Here is a 15199-nt window from a genome sequence, read left to right as displayed (position 1 = left end):
CTTTTTTCTTTTTTGTTGAGAGCGCGTGAGAGAGAGCACGCGCGTGCAAAAGCACTCGGTGTGCACGCACACACACACACGAGTCGGGAGGGGCAGAGAGAGAGGGAGAGAGAATCTCAAGCAGGCTCCATACTGAACGCAGAGCCCTACATGGGGCTCGATCCCATGATCCTGGGATCATGACCTGAGCCAAAATCAAGAGTCGTTCACTCAACCAACTAAGCCACCTGGGCGGCCCTGCCTGGGATTTTTCTATCTTGGAGAGAATGTCCAATTTAGAAATTCACTCATCCATGCATTTGTTAATTCAGTGAATTTCTGTTGAGCACTTTCTACTGCTGGGCCCTGTGAGCTGACCTTTGCCCTGGGTTTTGAAGAATAAATAGAAGCCATGCTGAAAAGGGAACATAACCCTTAGGGTAGTCATCAGCCTTGCCAGCTAATAGAATCACTGAGGGAGCCCGGGCTATATTCCAGACCATCAAATTAGAACATCTGGGGGTAAGACCCAGGCATTGGTATTTTTTAGAGCTCCCCAGACGACTCGAGAGTATAGCCAAGGTTAGAAACCATGTTTTATGGGAATGAAGGAGGAGGCCGCCTTAAAATTCTTCTTAAAGAAAGTGGAAAAAAAAAAAAAGTTAACATAGCCTGAAGGTAACCTTCCAAAGGCTATCGGTCCATTAACTTCTCTCGAGTCCTTCTCAAGTGTTCCAGAGAAATGGAAGAATGGGGGCACCTGGGTGGCTCATTGGTTAGGCATCTGACTCCTTAAACGTTTATTATTATTATTTTTAGTGTTTACTTATTCTTGAGGGAGAGACAGAGGGTGAGTGGGGGAGGGTCAGAGAGCGGGAGACACAGAATCCGAAGCAGGCTCCAGGCTCTGAGCTGTCACCACAGAGCCCGATGCCGGGCTTGAACTCACAAACTGTGAGATCACGATCTGAGGTGAAGTCGGACGCCTAACCGACTGAGCCACCCAGGCACCCCTAGGCATCTGAATCTTGATTCCCCACTTGGGTCATGATCTCAGAGTTTGCTTGGGATTCTCTCTCTCTGTCTCTTTGCTCCTCCCTCATGCATGCATGCTCTCTCTCTCTCTCTCAAAATAAATAAATAAATAAACACTTAAAAAAATGAAAGAATGGGGGCTTTGGAGGGAGACAGATCATGTGCTGACTGCTGTAAGATAGCTGTGTGACTGTTGTCCATTTATCAAGGTGGTTGATAATTGGAGAAGGATTTATTGAGTGCCTACTACGTGCTAGGTGCTGGGAGCCCAGCAGGGAATAAAGGCAAGTCTTTCTCTCAGGAAGCTCCCTGGGGAAGATGGACAGACACACATTTAAAAAAAAATAATTTGTCACATTAGCTAACATATAGTATATACAGTGTAGTCATGACTTCAGGAGTAGATTCCTGTGATTCATCACTTACATACAACACCCAGTGCTCATCCCAACAAATGCCCTCCTCCATGCCCGTCTCCCATTTTCCTCACCCCCATGACATGAAACTCTACATGGAAAACCCAAAAGACTCCACCAAAAAACTGCTAGAACTGGTACATGAATTCAGCAAAGTCGCAGGATATAAAATCAATGTACAGAAATCAGTTGCATTTCTATACACCGATAATGAAGCAACAGAAAAAGATATCAAGGAATTGATCCCATTTACAATTGCACCCCAAACCATAAAATACCTAGGAATAAATCTAACCAAAGAGGTGAAAAATCTATACATTGAAAACTATAGAAAGCTTATGAAAGCAATTGAAGAAGACACAAAAAAATGCAAAACGATTCCATGCTCCTGGATAGGAAGAACAAATACTGTTAAAATGTCGATACTACCCAAAGCGATCTACATATTCAACGCAGTCCTAATCAAAATAGCACCAGCATTCTTCTCAGAACTAGAAGAAACAATCCTAAAATTTGTATGGAGCCACCAAAGACCTCCAATAGCCAAAGTAATGTTGAAAAAGAAAACCAGGGTTGCCTGGGTGGCTCAGTCGGTTGGGCGTCCAACTTCGGCTCATGGCATGATCTCGCGGTTTGTGCTTTTGAGCCCCATGTCGGGCTCTGTGCTGACAGCTCAGAGCCTGGAGCCAACTTCGGATTCTGTGTCTCCCTCTCTTTCTGCCCCTCACTGCTCACGATCTGTGTCTTTCTGTCTCTCAATAATAAATAAATGTTAAAAAAAAATTAAAAAAAAAAAAAAGGAAAAGAAAACCAAAGCTGAAGGCATCACCATCCTGGACTTTAGCCTGTACTACAAAGCTGTAATCATCAAGACAGTATGGTACTGGCACAAAAACAGACACATAGACCAATGGAATAGCATAGAGACCCCAGAAAGGGACCCACAAACGTATGGCGAACTAATCTTCGGCAAAGCAAGAAAGAGTATCCGATGGAAAAAAGACAGTCTCTTCAGACACACATTTTTAATGCATTGGCAGGAACTAGGGGAGCCCACAGGAGGGGTAGTCTTGTGGGGCCAGGGGAAGTTTCCCAGAGGAAGTAGCCTTAAGGAGATAGCCAGAAGAATTAGTCAGACAAAGGGGAGGAGGGGCGGAAATGTAAGTAAAGGAAACCGGGTGTGCCAAGGCCAGGGGCAAGAGTGAGTATGGTACATTCAGGGGACTGGCTGGAGGGTGAAGTGTGGTGTGGAAGGTGGATAAGGGAGAAGATGAAAGGACGGGCAGGAGCCACATCCCAAGAAGCCTTGTTGGGTGAAGTATGGAGGAGCTGTGCGCCCTGATGGCCGTGAGCGGCTACCGAAGGGTTTGCCTGTCAGATGTGTTTGCACGGTGTGATGAGTTTGCAGGAAAGAGCGTTGTAGGAATCTTCACGAGAATGGTCTGAGCTCACGTAGGACCAACGAGGATGAGAGAGGCAGGTGGAGTCAAGAGATATTTGACATCTTTGGAGTTTTTTCCTTGAACAGCTCTCTCTGGCACTCTGTCCTGTGAAGTCTAGCTACTGTGGTCTCTTCAACTCAGGGAGGCTGCCTGGCCCTGCCCAGTCCCCCTCTGGCCCTCTGGCCTGGACACGGCTCCTCGGGGAACATTGTCCTTTGTTACTGACGTCCAGTATCTTGGAACCCTCGTGTTTTGGTTGTTTTAGGGGGAAAGTAAATCCTATCTCTGTTTCGCCCTCTTGACTGGAGGTAAAATTCCTGTTTCATTTTTTATCCGAGAGTTATTTAAAAAAAAAAAAGTTGAAAGATTTCTGGATGAAATTTTGTTTTCTGTTGTTAACATTAATTTTAATCGCTATTATTCTTATTACTGTGACAGGAAATGTTTTCTGTTCTATTTCTACTTTTTCAGATTTAAAAAGATGTAATTTCAGGCTATGTGGTCAATTTTTCTGATTTTAATTTTTTTTTTAAATTTTTTTTTAACCTTTATTTTTGAGACGGAGAGAGACAGAGCATGAATGGGGAGGGGCAGAGAGAGAGGGAGACACAGAATCTGAAACAGGCTCCAGGCTCCGAGCCGTCAGCCCAGAGCCCGACGCGGGGCTCGAACTCACGGACCGCGAGATCGTGACCTGAGCTGAAGTCGGACGCTTAACCGACTGAGCCACCCAGGCACCCCCTGATTTGAATTTAAAGAAGACCTGCTTTGGGGCGCCTGGGTGGCTCAGTGGGTTGGGCGTCTGACTTCAGCTCAGGTCATGATCTCACGGTTCGTGAGTTCGAGCCCCGAGTTGGGCTCTGAGCCGACAGCTCGGAGCCTGCGGCCTGTTTCGGATTCTGAGTCTACCCCCCTCTCTCTCTGCCCCTCCCCTACTGACACTCTGTCTCTCTCTCTCTCTCTCAAAAATAAATAAAACATTAAAAAAAATTTAAAGAAGACCTGCTTTATTTTTAGCGTATGGGGTTTGAGGTAGATCGGATGTACAACTGATCCTTGAATGACACAGGTTTGAACGGCATGAGTCCACTTGTATGCAGATTCTTTCCGATACAGTACAGTACTATAAATGTATTATCGCCTCCTTATGATTTTTCTTAAACATTTAATTAAAAAAATTGAGTATAGTTGACATAGAATGTTACATTAGTTTCAGATGTACAACACACTGATTCAACAAATCTATACATTATGCTCTGTTCACCACAAGTGTATCATTGCAATATCATTGACTATATTCCTTACGCTGTGCCTTTTACTCCCACAGCTTATTCCATACCTGGAAGCCTGTATTTCCCACTCCCCTCCCCCCCATCTCGCCCACCCCTCGGTCTCCCTCCCTCTGGCAACCCTCAGTTTGTTCAATAATGACCTTTTAAAAAAGATGTTTATTTATTTTTGAGAGAGAGAGAGAGAGAGAGCAGAGGAGCGGCAGAGAGAGAGGAAGACCCAGAATCTGAAGCAGGCTCCGGGCTCTGAGTTGTCAGCACAGAGTGTGGGGCTCGAACCTGTGAACTGCAAGATTGTGACTTGAGCTGAAGTCATATGCTTAACCGACTGAGCCACCCAGGCGCCCCAATCATGACCTTTAAAAAATATAAGCACCATTATCGCACCTAGAAGAAAATGAACGTGGTTCTTTGATATCAAATCTCTACTAGATGTTCATATTTCTTCTTTTTTTTACTGTTCCTTTTGAGAGAGAGAGAGAGAGAGACAGACAGACAGAGCATGAGTCGGGGAGGAGTAGAGAGAGAGGGAGACACAGAATCCGAAGAGGTTCCAGGCTCTGAGCGGTCAGCACAGAGCCCGACGTGGGACTTGAACTCACAAACCGTGAGATCATGACCTGAGCTGAAGTCGGACGCTTAACCGACTGAGCCACCCAGGCGCCCCTATATGCTCATGTTTCTAATTGTCTTATAATTTTAATGATTTTTTTTAAAGAAAAAAATTGCTTTAAAACATTGAAAGGATTCCTTTTTCTGTCTCCAAACCGTCACACCCATCTAGAGACTAGTTCAAGTTTAGCTTACAGAACATTGAGGCGTTCCAATTGTGCTTCAGGTCACTCTATTTGGAAGTTTCTCTGGTGATGGTGCAGGGAACCAGTTGTGCTGGTTGGTCCCGTCTTGTGCCAAAGGGTTCAAATGTGTCTGGTGAACTGGTGGAAGGTCTCTGGGGAGAGAATTCATCTGAAGGAAGCATCAGGAACCAGCCCTGACAGCTTAATGTGGTCATGATACTCCTTGCGGGGGGGGGGGGGGGGGGGGTGGGGTGGGGGGGGTGGGGGGGGTGGCGCACAGAGCAATTTTGAGTGCTGTGTGGCTACTGTCCCTCAGATTTGGCTCCTGGCTCACTCTTGATTTGAATGAAAACTGGGAGGGCAGATTCCCCTCCAACTTCTTTAAAAAATTTTTTTAAAAAATATTTTATTTATTTTTGAGACAGAGAGAGACAGTGTGTGTGTGGGGGAGGGACAGACAGAGACGGAGACACAGAATCCAAAGCAGGCTCCAGGCTCTGAGCTGTCGGCGCGATGCAGGGCTCGAACCCACGAACCGTGAGATCACGACCTGAGCCGAAGTCTGACGCTTAACTGATGGAGCCACCCAGCGCCCCGTCCCCCCAGATTTTGTAAGACGTTTGGGGACTCGTCAGAGTTGGTACCCCTGTAGCAGAGTGTGACGCTGAGTGGGGTGGGGAGAGCTGGGCACTCTCTGCCAGCCCCTTGGCTAGAACTGGGTGAGCAGGGCAGGGGAGGGGGCTGGGTTCGGTAAGTGCAGTGTTATCCCAGGGGACCCTCCAACTGGGGGAGGGGAGAAGCCCTCACACACCAACCAGACCCTCATCCCACTTGTAACTGAGCCCATCTGGGACGGCCCCCTGGGACTTAAGCTCCTTGATGAGGGCAGAGAAGCTCAGAACCTAACTTGCTTTATTCTCGAGGAGACCCTCAGAGAAAGTTAACATCCCACCTTCCATGGGAGAGAACAGAGGTCCAACAGAAGGAAGAGTCAGCAAGAGTTTCTCTCCATGCAAAGCCATGGTCCTCTCACTCCCAGACTGCCTCCCACACAAAAGGGAATTCGGGGGGGAAGGCTGATGGCTGAGTCCGCGTCAGGGACCTGCCAGGGACTGCACAGGTGTAGCTCATCTTAACCTCTGCAGACACCTATGAAGGAACTGTCGTGGGCTGAATGTTTGTGTCCCCCCCCACCCACCGCCATTCATAGGTGGAAATCCTAACCCCAGTGTGATGGGCTTAGGAGGTGGGGCCCTTGAGAGGTGATATTAAGTCATGAGGGTAGAGCCCTCATGAAAAGGATTAGTGTCCTTATTAAAAAGACCCTAGGGGGGCGCCTGGGTGGCTCAGTCGGTTAAGCGTCCGACTTCAGCTCAGGTCACGATCTCGCGGTCCGTGAGTTCGAGCCCTGCGTCGGGCTCTGGGCTGATGGCTCAGAGCCTGGAGCCTGCTTCCGATTCTGTCTCCCTCTCTCTCTGCCCCTCCCCGTTCATGCTCTGTCTCTCTCTCTGTCCCAAAAATAAATAAAACATTAAAAAAAAATTAAAAAAAAAAAAAAAGACCCTAGGGAGCTCCCTCACCCCTTGTACCCCTTCCACCCTTTGAGGACACAGTAGGAAGTTGCCAGGAAGATCTGCACCTTGATCTTGAACTTCCCAGCTTGCAGAACTGTGAAAGAGAAATTTCGGTTTTTCAAGCCACTTACTTAGTTTACAGCATTTTTGTTATAGCAGCCTGAATGGACTAAGGGAAGTAATCTGTATCCTTATTCTACAGATAGGGAAACAGGCTCAGTTTTACTGACCCCAAAGCCTACGGTGTGGGTCACAGTTTTTCATCGAGGGGCTCTTGGGTGGCTCAGTCAGTTAAGCATCCGGCTCAGGCTCAGGTCATGATCCCACAGTTCATGAGTTCAAGCCCCACATCAGGTTCACTGCTGTAAGCGCAGAGCCTGCTTCGGATCCTCTGTCCCCCTCCCTCTCTGCCCCTTCCCTGCTCACACGTGCACGTGCTCTCTCTTTCTCTCTCTCTCTCTCTCAAAAATAAAATACAGAGTAAAAAAAATTTTTTTTTCACTGCAAAAAACTTGGATGTGATTCATGGTTCAGGAGAAGAAGTGTCTTTGGATTTTCCTTTCAGGGTCAGAGAATCGGTTTGGTTCTTTCTCATTTAGGGTTTAGAATTTCGTTTGAATTCTTGGCCCAGGGAACCTCTGGTCCTTCGTAAGTCTTAAGTTCAAAGGCAAAAAGGGGATGTGGGGCACTTGGGCCTCTGGAGGCAGTAAGCTTTTGGTCTGGCCGTGGCTCTGGGAGGGTGATGGCTGGCGTCCACTGAGCTGGCTGATGGCTGTGGGGTGTGAAAGCTGAGCTAATGACTAAAAGTGGATGTGGGAAAATAAAAGTGAATTTTGCTTGGACTCATTTTTATCAGGCAGCTTCTCGTTCAGGGTGACGTTTTGCAGACACAGGCAGGCGGGGCCCCAGCTAGTGCGGGGCAGTGGCAGAGAGCTGTGCCTTCTCTGCTTTTTCCAGTCGAGGGCGAGGGCTGTGCCAGGAGGCGCTTCTCAGCCAGGCCCCTTTAGGCACCTCCACGGGTCTGACTCAGAAGGTGGGGCGAGATGCCAGAGGCCTGGCACCTTTTGCACAGGCCTGGGCAAAACATGTGAGGCCAAGTGTTTATAGCAGTGTGAACCTGGAAATGACCCAAATGCCTAGTAGTCAGAGGGGTGAGGGAAGACAAAAGTATTCTAGCACCTACTATGTGGTCTTACCGTGCGTGACTGTGCTGATCTGTGATCTGTGTGTGTGCTGATCTGTGCAGATCTGTGCAGATCTGTGATCTGTGCTGATCTGTGTGTGACTGTGCTGTGATGAAATCCATGGTTGGGCTGGGGGCTTGGGGAGCATTGCCAAAAAGAGATCGAGAACTCTAGTCTAGGGCAGCTAAGAAGGCATCTCCGTGCGCCAGTCTCTTGTGCTGAGAAATTTACAGAGGGTATTCCATTTAACTTTCAACAACCTCTGGAGAAGTAGATATTAGCACCTGCATTTTAGTAGAAACTGGGGCTCCAAGATAAATGATTTTCGGGGCGCCTGGGTGGCTCAGTCGGTCAAGCGCCGGACTTCGGCTCAGGTCATGATCTCACGGTTCATGAGTTCTAGCCCCGCATCGGGCTCTGTGCTGACGGATTCTGTGTCTCTGTCTCTCTCTGTTCCTCCCCCCACTCTGTGTGTGTGTGTGTCTCTCTCAAAAATAAACATTAAAAAAAAAAAGATTAAGTGATTATTTACTTATTTATTTTTACCATGCTTCAATAGTCAATACGTTCACAGTAACATAGCAGGAAACCATTTACGATGGGTGATTTTCTTAAGGCCACACGTATGTGAACCGGCAGAGCCAGGATTCGAACCTAAATTTTGTAAAGCTCCTCAGCCTGGACTCCGTGCAAGACCACACGGGTTCATATCCCGGCCCTTCTACTTATTGGCTCTGCGTACCTAGGGAAATCACTAAGTCTCTTTCATCCTTAATAAAATGGGGGGGGGGGGTGACAATTCCTGCCTCTCTGGGCTGTGGGGAGAACCAAAGGAGTTAAAACAAGTAAACCACCACAGGATTGACGCACTCAATAAATGTTGGTTCCTGTTATTGTTGTCATTACTGCTTACGTCTCTCAGACACTTTCGTGGCCCTAGGGATCATCTTTACATTGATGGAAACAGACCAGTACCGAAGGTTTCCTTGCCTTAAAATCCTGGAGCCAATTTGATAAAAATAGCCTTTGCATATCCCAAACCTGGAGAAATAGCTAGACTATGCTCCCTTCCCCAGGCCAGTGGAGATTCTGTGTATCCAGGCCAGTGGGGCAGTATGATGGTGAGACGAGGGTGTTTGATGATAAGGGGATTGGGTCAGAGGCCTCACACTGTCTCTGGAAGAAATGAAAGGGAAGTTGAGCTTGAAGGGACCTGGTGGGTCCTAAGAGGGAGCTCTGCTGTGGTTGAAAATCGTGTCAAATTTTCGTTTATCCTTTGGCTTATGCTCTTTATGGTTGGTTTGACGAGGTTCTCCTTAGAGGCAGGGAATGGATGGAACGTTCGATACTGGTGGACTTTCTCCTCCATTTCCCTAGTGCTTTGAAATATTAACCCATTTCATGCTATAGTGCGTTCAGAAGGCAGGTCACCGACTCCGGTATTGTGGAGGGGAGGGGCCCACTCGCGTGTCCACAGCCTGACCCTCGTCGAAGGCTGTGACCCTGAGTGTAAAATCCCGAATCTTCCAACCCAGTCAAGGAGTCCCCGCCTCCTCCAACTCCTCTAAAATTTCCCCGGTGACAGAAAATTAAGATCTGTGTAGACACTATCCGTGTGCACCAACGTCCAATTTTCCTCCCCTCTGGGTGCCCAGAGGGTTATATTTCAGTTGGGTGGGGCTCTGGCCAGCGGGCTGTGAGAGGAAAGCATGTGTGTAACTTGTGGGCTGAAGTACTGGGGAGCAGGCAAACCACCCTCCAGCTCCTTTCCTGGAAGAGACAACTGAGGAGACTGTGTGTTACCCAGGGGGCCGCTCTAGGATGGAGAGGCCTCCTCCCACCCCATCCCCGAGTGCCTGAGTTGGGCAGAGCGCTGCCATGCCCCCAGCTCTCCCAGGACGGGCACACGAGCCACAAAGGAATTTGGGTGAAGCCACCGAGATTTGGGGGCATCCACAGCTTCATCTAGCTAACCTCACTGTTCTGGGGTCTCTCCCCAGGAGCACAGCCTGAGGTGTGTCCACTGAGCCCTGCCCACACATGCCTCTCCAAGGGGTGGCAAAAGCCGGGAGACGTGTGTGTTTTGCTGGACTCATGCATCTGGGTTTCTGCTTTGTGCTTCTGCCACGTGTCATATCTGGTGTGTGCCTTTGCCTTCTGCTCACTAGGGAAGCAATGATGTTACCTTTCTTTGTTTCCTTAAAAAGTTTTTTGAGGGGCGCCTGGGTGGCTCAGTCGGTTAAGCTGCTGACTTCGGCTCAGGTCATGATCTCGCGGTCCGTGGGTTCGAGCCCCATGTCGGGCTCTGTGCTGATGGCTTGGAGCCTGGAGCCTGTTTCGGATTCTGTGTCTCCCTCTCTCTCTGACCCTCCCCCGTTCATGCTCTGTCTCTTTCTGTCTCAAAAATAAATAAACATTAAAAAAAAAATTTAAAAAAAAGTTTTTTTAAAAACATTTTTATTTATTTTTGAGAGACAGAGGGAGGCAGAGCATGGGCGGGGGAGGGGCAGAGAGAGAGGGAGACACAGAATCCGAAGCAGGCTCCAGGCTCCGAGCCGTCGGCATAGAGCCCGATGTGAGGCTCGAACTTATCAACTGTGAGATCATGACCTGAGCCGAATTTGGATGGTCAACCGACTGAGCCACCCAGGCGCCCCATCTTTGTTTTTCTTTTTAAAAATTAATTTTTATCAGGGCAAAACGAGTACCTGATTAAAAAATTAAAATAAGACGGTATTACACCCTTTACCTCTGAAGCCAGCTTCCTAGAGTCAAACTTTTTAAGCTCTTCAAGCCTTCCTTTTGTGTTTTCTATCATATTTCTAAATAACCTGTTCATAATGCTATTTCTTGATTAACATTTTTTTTTTTATGTTATCTACTGACTTCCTGCTAAAAAAAAATGTCACTCTTTCCCCAGCCCTGGAAACTCCCCATGCATTCACTTCTGCTCTCTTCAGGCTACTAATGTAGTTATATTATGACTTTTGATTGAACCAACATCCAGTGTTTGCCTATATATGACTATGTAAATATTGTCCATGGCAGGATCACAGGAGGTAAAATGATGACTTTTTAAAAAAAATTTTCTTTCCGGGGTGCCTGGGTGGCTCAGTCGGTTGAGCGGCCGACTTCGGCTCAGGTCACGATCTCGCGGTCCGTGAGTTTGAGCCCCGCGTCGGGCTCTGTGCTGACAGCTGGGAGCCTGGAGCCTGTTTCGGATTCTGTGTCTCCCTCTCTCTGACCCTCCCCCGTTCATGCTCTGTCTCTCTCTGTCTCAAAAATAAATAAACGTTAAAAAAATTTTTTTTCTTTCCTTCGGGTTTTTATTTAAATTCCAGTTAGTTAACATACAGTGCAATATTAGTTTCAGGTGTAGAATTTAGCGATTCAACACTTGCATATAACACCAGGCATTCATCACAAGTGCCCTCCTTAATCCCCATCACTTATTTCACCCATCCCCCTGCCCACCTCTCCTCCAGTAACCATCAGTTTGTTCTCAAGAGTCTGTTTCTTGATTTGCCTCTCTCTCTCTCTCTTAAGTTTATTTATTTATTTTGAACGAGACAGAGACAACGTGAGTGGGGAGGAGCAGAGAGAGAGGGAGAGAGAGAGAATCTCAAGCAGACTCTGCATTGTTGGTACACAGTCCGATGCAGGGCTTGATCTCAGGAACTGTGAGATCATGACCTGAGCCAAAACCAAGAGTCGGACGCTTAACCGACTCAGCCACTCAGGCGCCCCAGTTTGCCTCTCTTTTTCCCCCCATGTTCATTTGTTTTGTTTCTTAAATTGCACATATGAGTGAAATCTTAGCTCTAGCTCCCAACCATGTCATTGTAAATGGCAAGATTTCATTCTTTTTGATGGCTGAGTAATATTCCCTCACACACACACACACACACACACACACACACACACACCCACATCTTCTTTATTCATCAGTCAATGAACATTTGGGCTGTTTTCATAATTTAGCTACTGTTGATAATGCTGCTATAAACATTGGGGTGCATGTATGCCTTTGAATCAGTATTTTTGTACCCTTTGGTAAATACCTAGCAGTGCAATTGCTGGATGGTAGAGTAGTTCTGCTTTTAATTTTTTGAGGAACCTCCACACTGGTTTTCCAGAGTGACCGCACCAGTTGGCATTCCCACCAAGAGTGTAAGAGAGTTCCCCTTTCTTTGCATCCTCACCACACCTGTTGTCTCCTGTGTTGCTAATTTTAGCCATTCTGACTGGTGTGGGGTGATCTCTCACTGTGGTTTTGATTTGTGTTTCCCTGATGATGAGTGATACTGATCATCTTTCCATGTGTCTGTTAGCCCTCTGGTGTCTTCTTTGGAAAAGCGTCTATTTGTGTCTTCTGCCCATTTTTTAACTGGATTATTTGCAATGATTACATTTTACTTCTTACACAACATGGTAGAAACAATGTTGTGTTCACCCTACTGTTTTCCATTCTGGGGAACAAAGGAGTTTACGTTTCCCAGCCTCCTTTGCAGTTCAACTGAGACCATGTGACCATATTCTGGCCAACGAAAATGCAAGAGGACATGATATGGCCCTTTCAGGCCAACGCAGCCCAAAGCCTTCTGCACACTGTGGCTCTCCCCCTCCAGGAGGCTTGGGGGGGGAAGGACTCCAATGGTGGACTTGCAAGATGGAAGCAGCCTGGGCTCCAGAGTCACCTCTTGGAGGGGAGCCAACAACAACGTCAGCCACTGGGATTTCAAGATCTGTCTGTTGTGGCAGCTACCATGAATGCCTAATGCTTTCAGCCTTTAAGAAGAAGTATTCTCCAGTTTGCTTACTATACTTCTAATCATCCTAATTCATCCCCATACTCTCCCACAGAATTATAGACCTCGTCTCAGTAAGGCCAAACACCCAGCTTCTTCAGTTGTGCCCCCAGCCCTATGCCCCTGACTAATCCTCATGCCTACTGACGGGACCTCAGGTTTTTCTCAGCCTGATGGGGATGTGGAAGGATGGTTGGAGGGGAAATAGCGGTCTTACTTAATGGTTAAGAGGTCAAGCTCTTCAGGTTTAGTGGCCCTGTGACTTTGGGGAATTTTCCTAACCTCTCTAAGACTTAGCACCTTCATCTGAAAAATGGAGAGTAACCTCAACTTCATAGGACTTTTGCAAGGGCTAAATGAGATGGTACTTGTAAAGGGCTCTCAGCACAATTTCTGGCAGAGAAGGTATGCTGATAGAAGTCAGTGACGATTATTATTAAGATGAAAAAAGATGCTCTGAGGAATGACTGGCCTTCCTAAGCACCAGTAATTTAACCTGCAAGTGAGTTCTTCATGGTCCCACCTATAGGCAACTGCTCCCCAATTCTAGAGAGCAACCAGGGAGGGACAAAGAGGGAGAGGTCTGTCCCAGGGTGTGACAGCAGGAGCCTCCCCAGGGACTGGGGCCACATGCTGGCCATCTTCCTTGATCTTCTCAGCATGAGCTGAGCTGAGACTCCCTGAAGGTCCTTGGATACCCCCACTTCCCTACTCTCTCCCTCCCCCCTTGGGTTAGGAAATGTGCTGCTTGGTCCCTTCCTTCCCTCAGGGTGGAGATGGCTGCTAAATAATTCACTGCAAATGTTTATTGAGTGCCTACTGCATGCCAGGCATTGGGCTGGGCAATGGATTATAAGAGTGAACAAATAGACTGCCATTAAAGAGTTTCTAATTAAGTGGGACAGATGGTGAATAAATGTACAAATATACACTGGAGGCAGGGCTGGAAAGGAATACCATGGAGTCCTGGGAGGGAATTTTAGGGTGAGCCACTTCACATAGGGTAGTCAGGGAGGTCGCTGGGAGGTGACGGACACCAGGAGGTGACAAATACCTAGAATGACCAGGCAACTGGGGAAGAGCATGTACCAAGGTATCGAGGAGGGAGAGCCCTTCGCTTGTTGATACCCCTTGTTGGCAGAGGCCCAAGGGACAGTAAAATTCTATGATCAGCAGGGAGGCTCATACAGAGCCAAACAGACCACAATAAGGGGTTAGGGTTTTAGTCAAGTGGCAAACAGAGAAGCCCTGACTGGTTTAGCGTGGGGGACCGACATGATCAGATTTGTGTTTTAAAAAGGTCGCTTTGGGGCGCCTGGGTGGCTCAGTCGGTTAAGCGTCCGACTTCGGCTCGGGTCACGATCTTGCGGTCCGTGAGTTTGAGCCCCACATCGGGCTCTGGGCTGATGGCTCGGAGCCTGGAGCCTGCTTCCGATTCTGTGTCTCCCTCTCTCTCTGCCCTCCCCCATTCATGCTCTGTCTCTCTCTGTCTCAAAAAATAAATAAACGTTAAAAAAAAAAAATTAAAAAAAAAAAAAAAAAAGGTCGCTTTACTTTGGCTACCAAACACTTCCTCTGTGCCTCAATTATCATGGGAGCCCAAGGTCGGAGGAGCAGAGAGGGGAAGGGAAGGAAGGACCATGAGGCCTTAGCAACTTGACTGTGGCCAATTGATTTTAGTTGCCACATCTTTTGTTCTCATCCTTGGGTGTCACCATGGCAACATAACTGGACAAACGTTTCAGGCTTTAAAAAAAAAAGTCTGTCTGTCTATGCGTCCATGCGAAGGCAAATATAGAGGTCTTCCCCGTGAAAACTCTTCTCCCCACACACCTGGAGACCTTCCTGGATTTGAAGCTTAGCCGGTTTCTATTTACAGGGGCAACTGTGTTGTATGACAGCAAGCAATAATTAGCCTTGAAACTCCTTTCTCACTTAATGCCCTGGAGAATGTCTGTGTCAGACTGAGCCAAACTGCACACGGCACTTGGATAAACACGGCCAGAAGTGCAAAATCAAAGGCCTCTTTTGTGGCTCACCTGGGCCTACTTGTCTTGCATTAGAGTAGCACTCAAAGATCGTCAGGAAGAAACCTTCAGAGTCCACCGCTCAGCCCGCGCAGGGTTAACGTTCCCTCCTCGACACTGATTGGACATACCTCCGTGATGACATTTATATGCTTTATTCATTTGCTGGGTCATTCCCCAGCCATTAAACACCCCGCCGTTCACGTATTGGCCTGGGCACGGGGACAGAGTGTTCAACAAGTCAAGGCCCTGAGCACATGGGCTTATATCATAATAAGGGAAGATGGACAATAGTCCAGTAAACAGAAGGCTGAGAAAGATCACTGCAGACAGTCACAGGTTCTCGAAGTAGAGATTAGACAGTAGCGGTAGCTCGGAGGTGGGAGGGGTGTTCTTCTCTAGTCCGGTTAACAGCGAAGGCCTCTTGCTATTTCTTGGATATGCCACCTTCATTCTCTCGTTGGGGCCTTTTGACTCACTGTTGCCCTTGTCTGGAAAGTTCTCCCGTCCTTTCCCATGGCTGCCTCCTTTGGATCATTTAGGAGTCAGCTCAAAAGTCACCTTTTCAGAGAGGGCCCCTTTGACCACCTTAACCAAAGTAACTTTTATTTATTCCTTTGATTGTCTATGTTCTGCCTCGGTCCACTG

The sequence above is a fragment of the Panthera onca genome, chromosome E1 (genome assembly GCF_046562875.1).
Source record: "Panthera onca isolate mPanOnc1 chromosome E1, mPanOnc1 haplotype 2, whole genome shotgun sequence".
In the NCBI taxonomy this organism is placed as follows: domain Eukaryota; kingdom Metazoa; phylum Chordata; class Mammalia; order Carnivora; family Felidae; genus Panthera; species Panthera onca.
Note: the sequence above shows the minus strand (reverse complement) of the source record.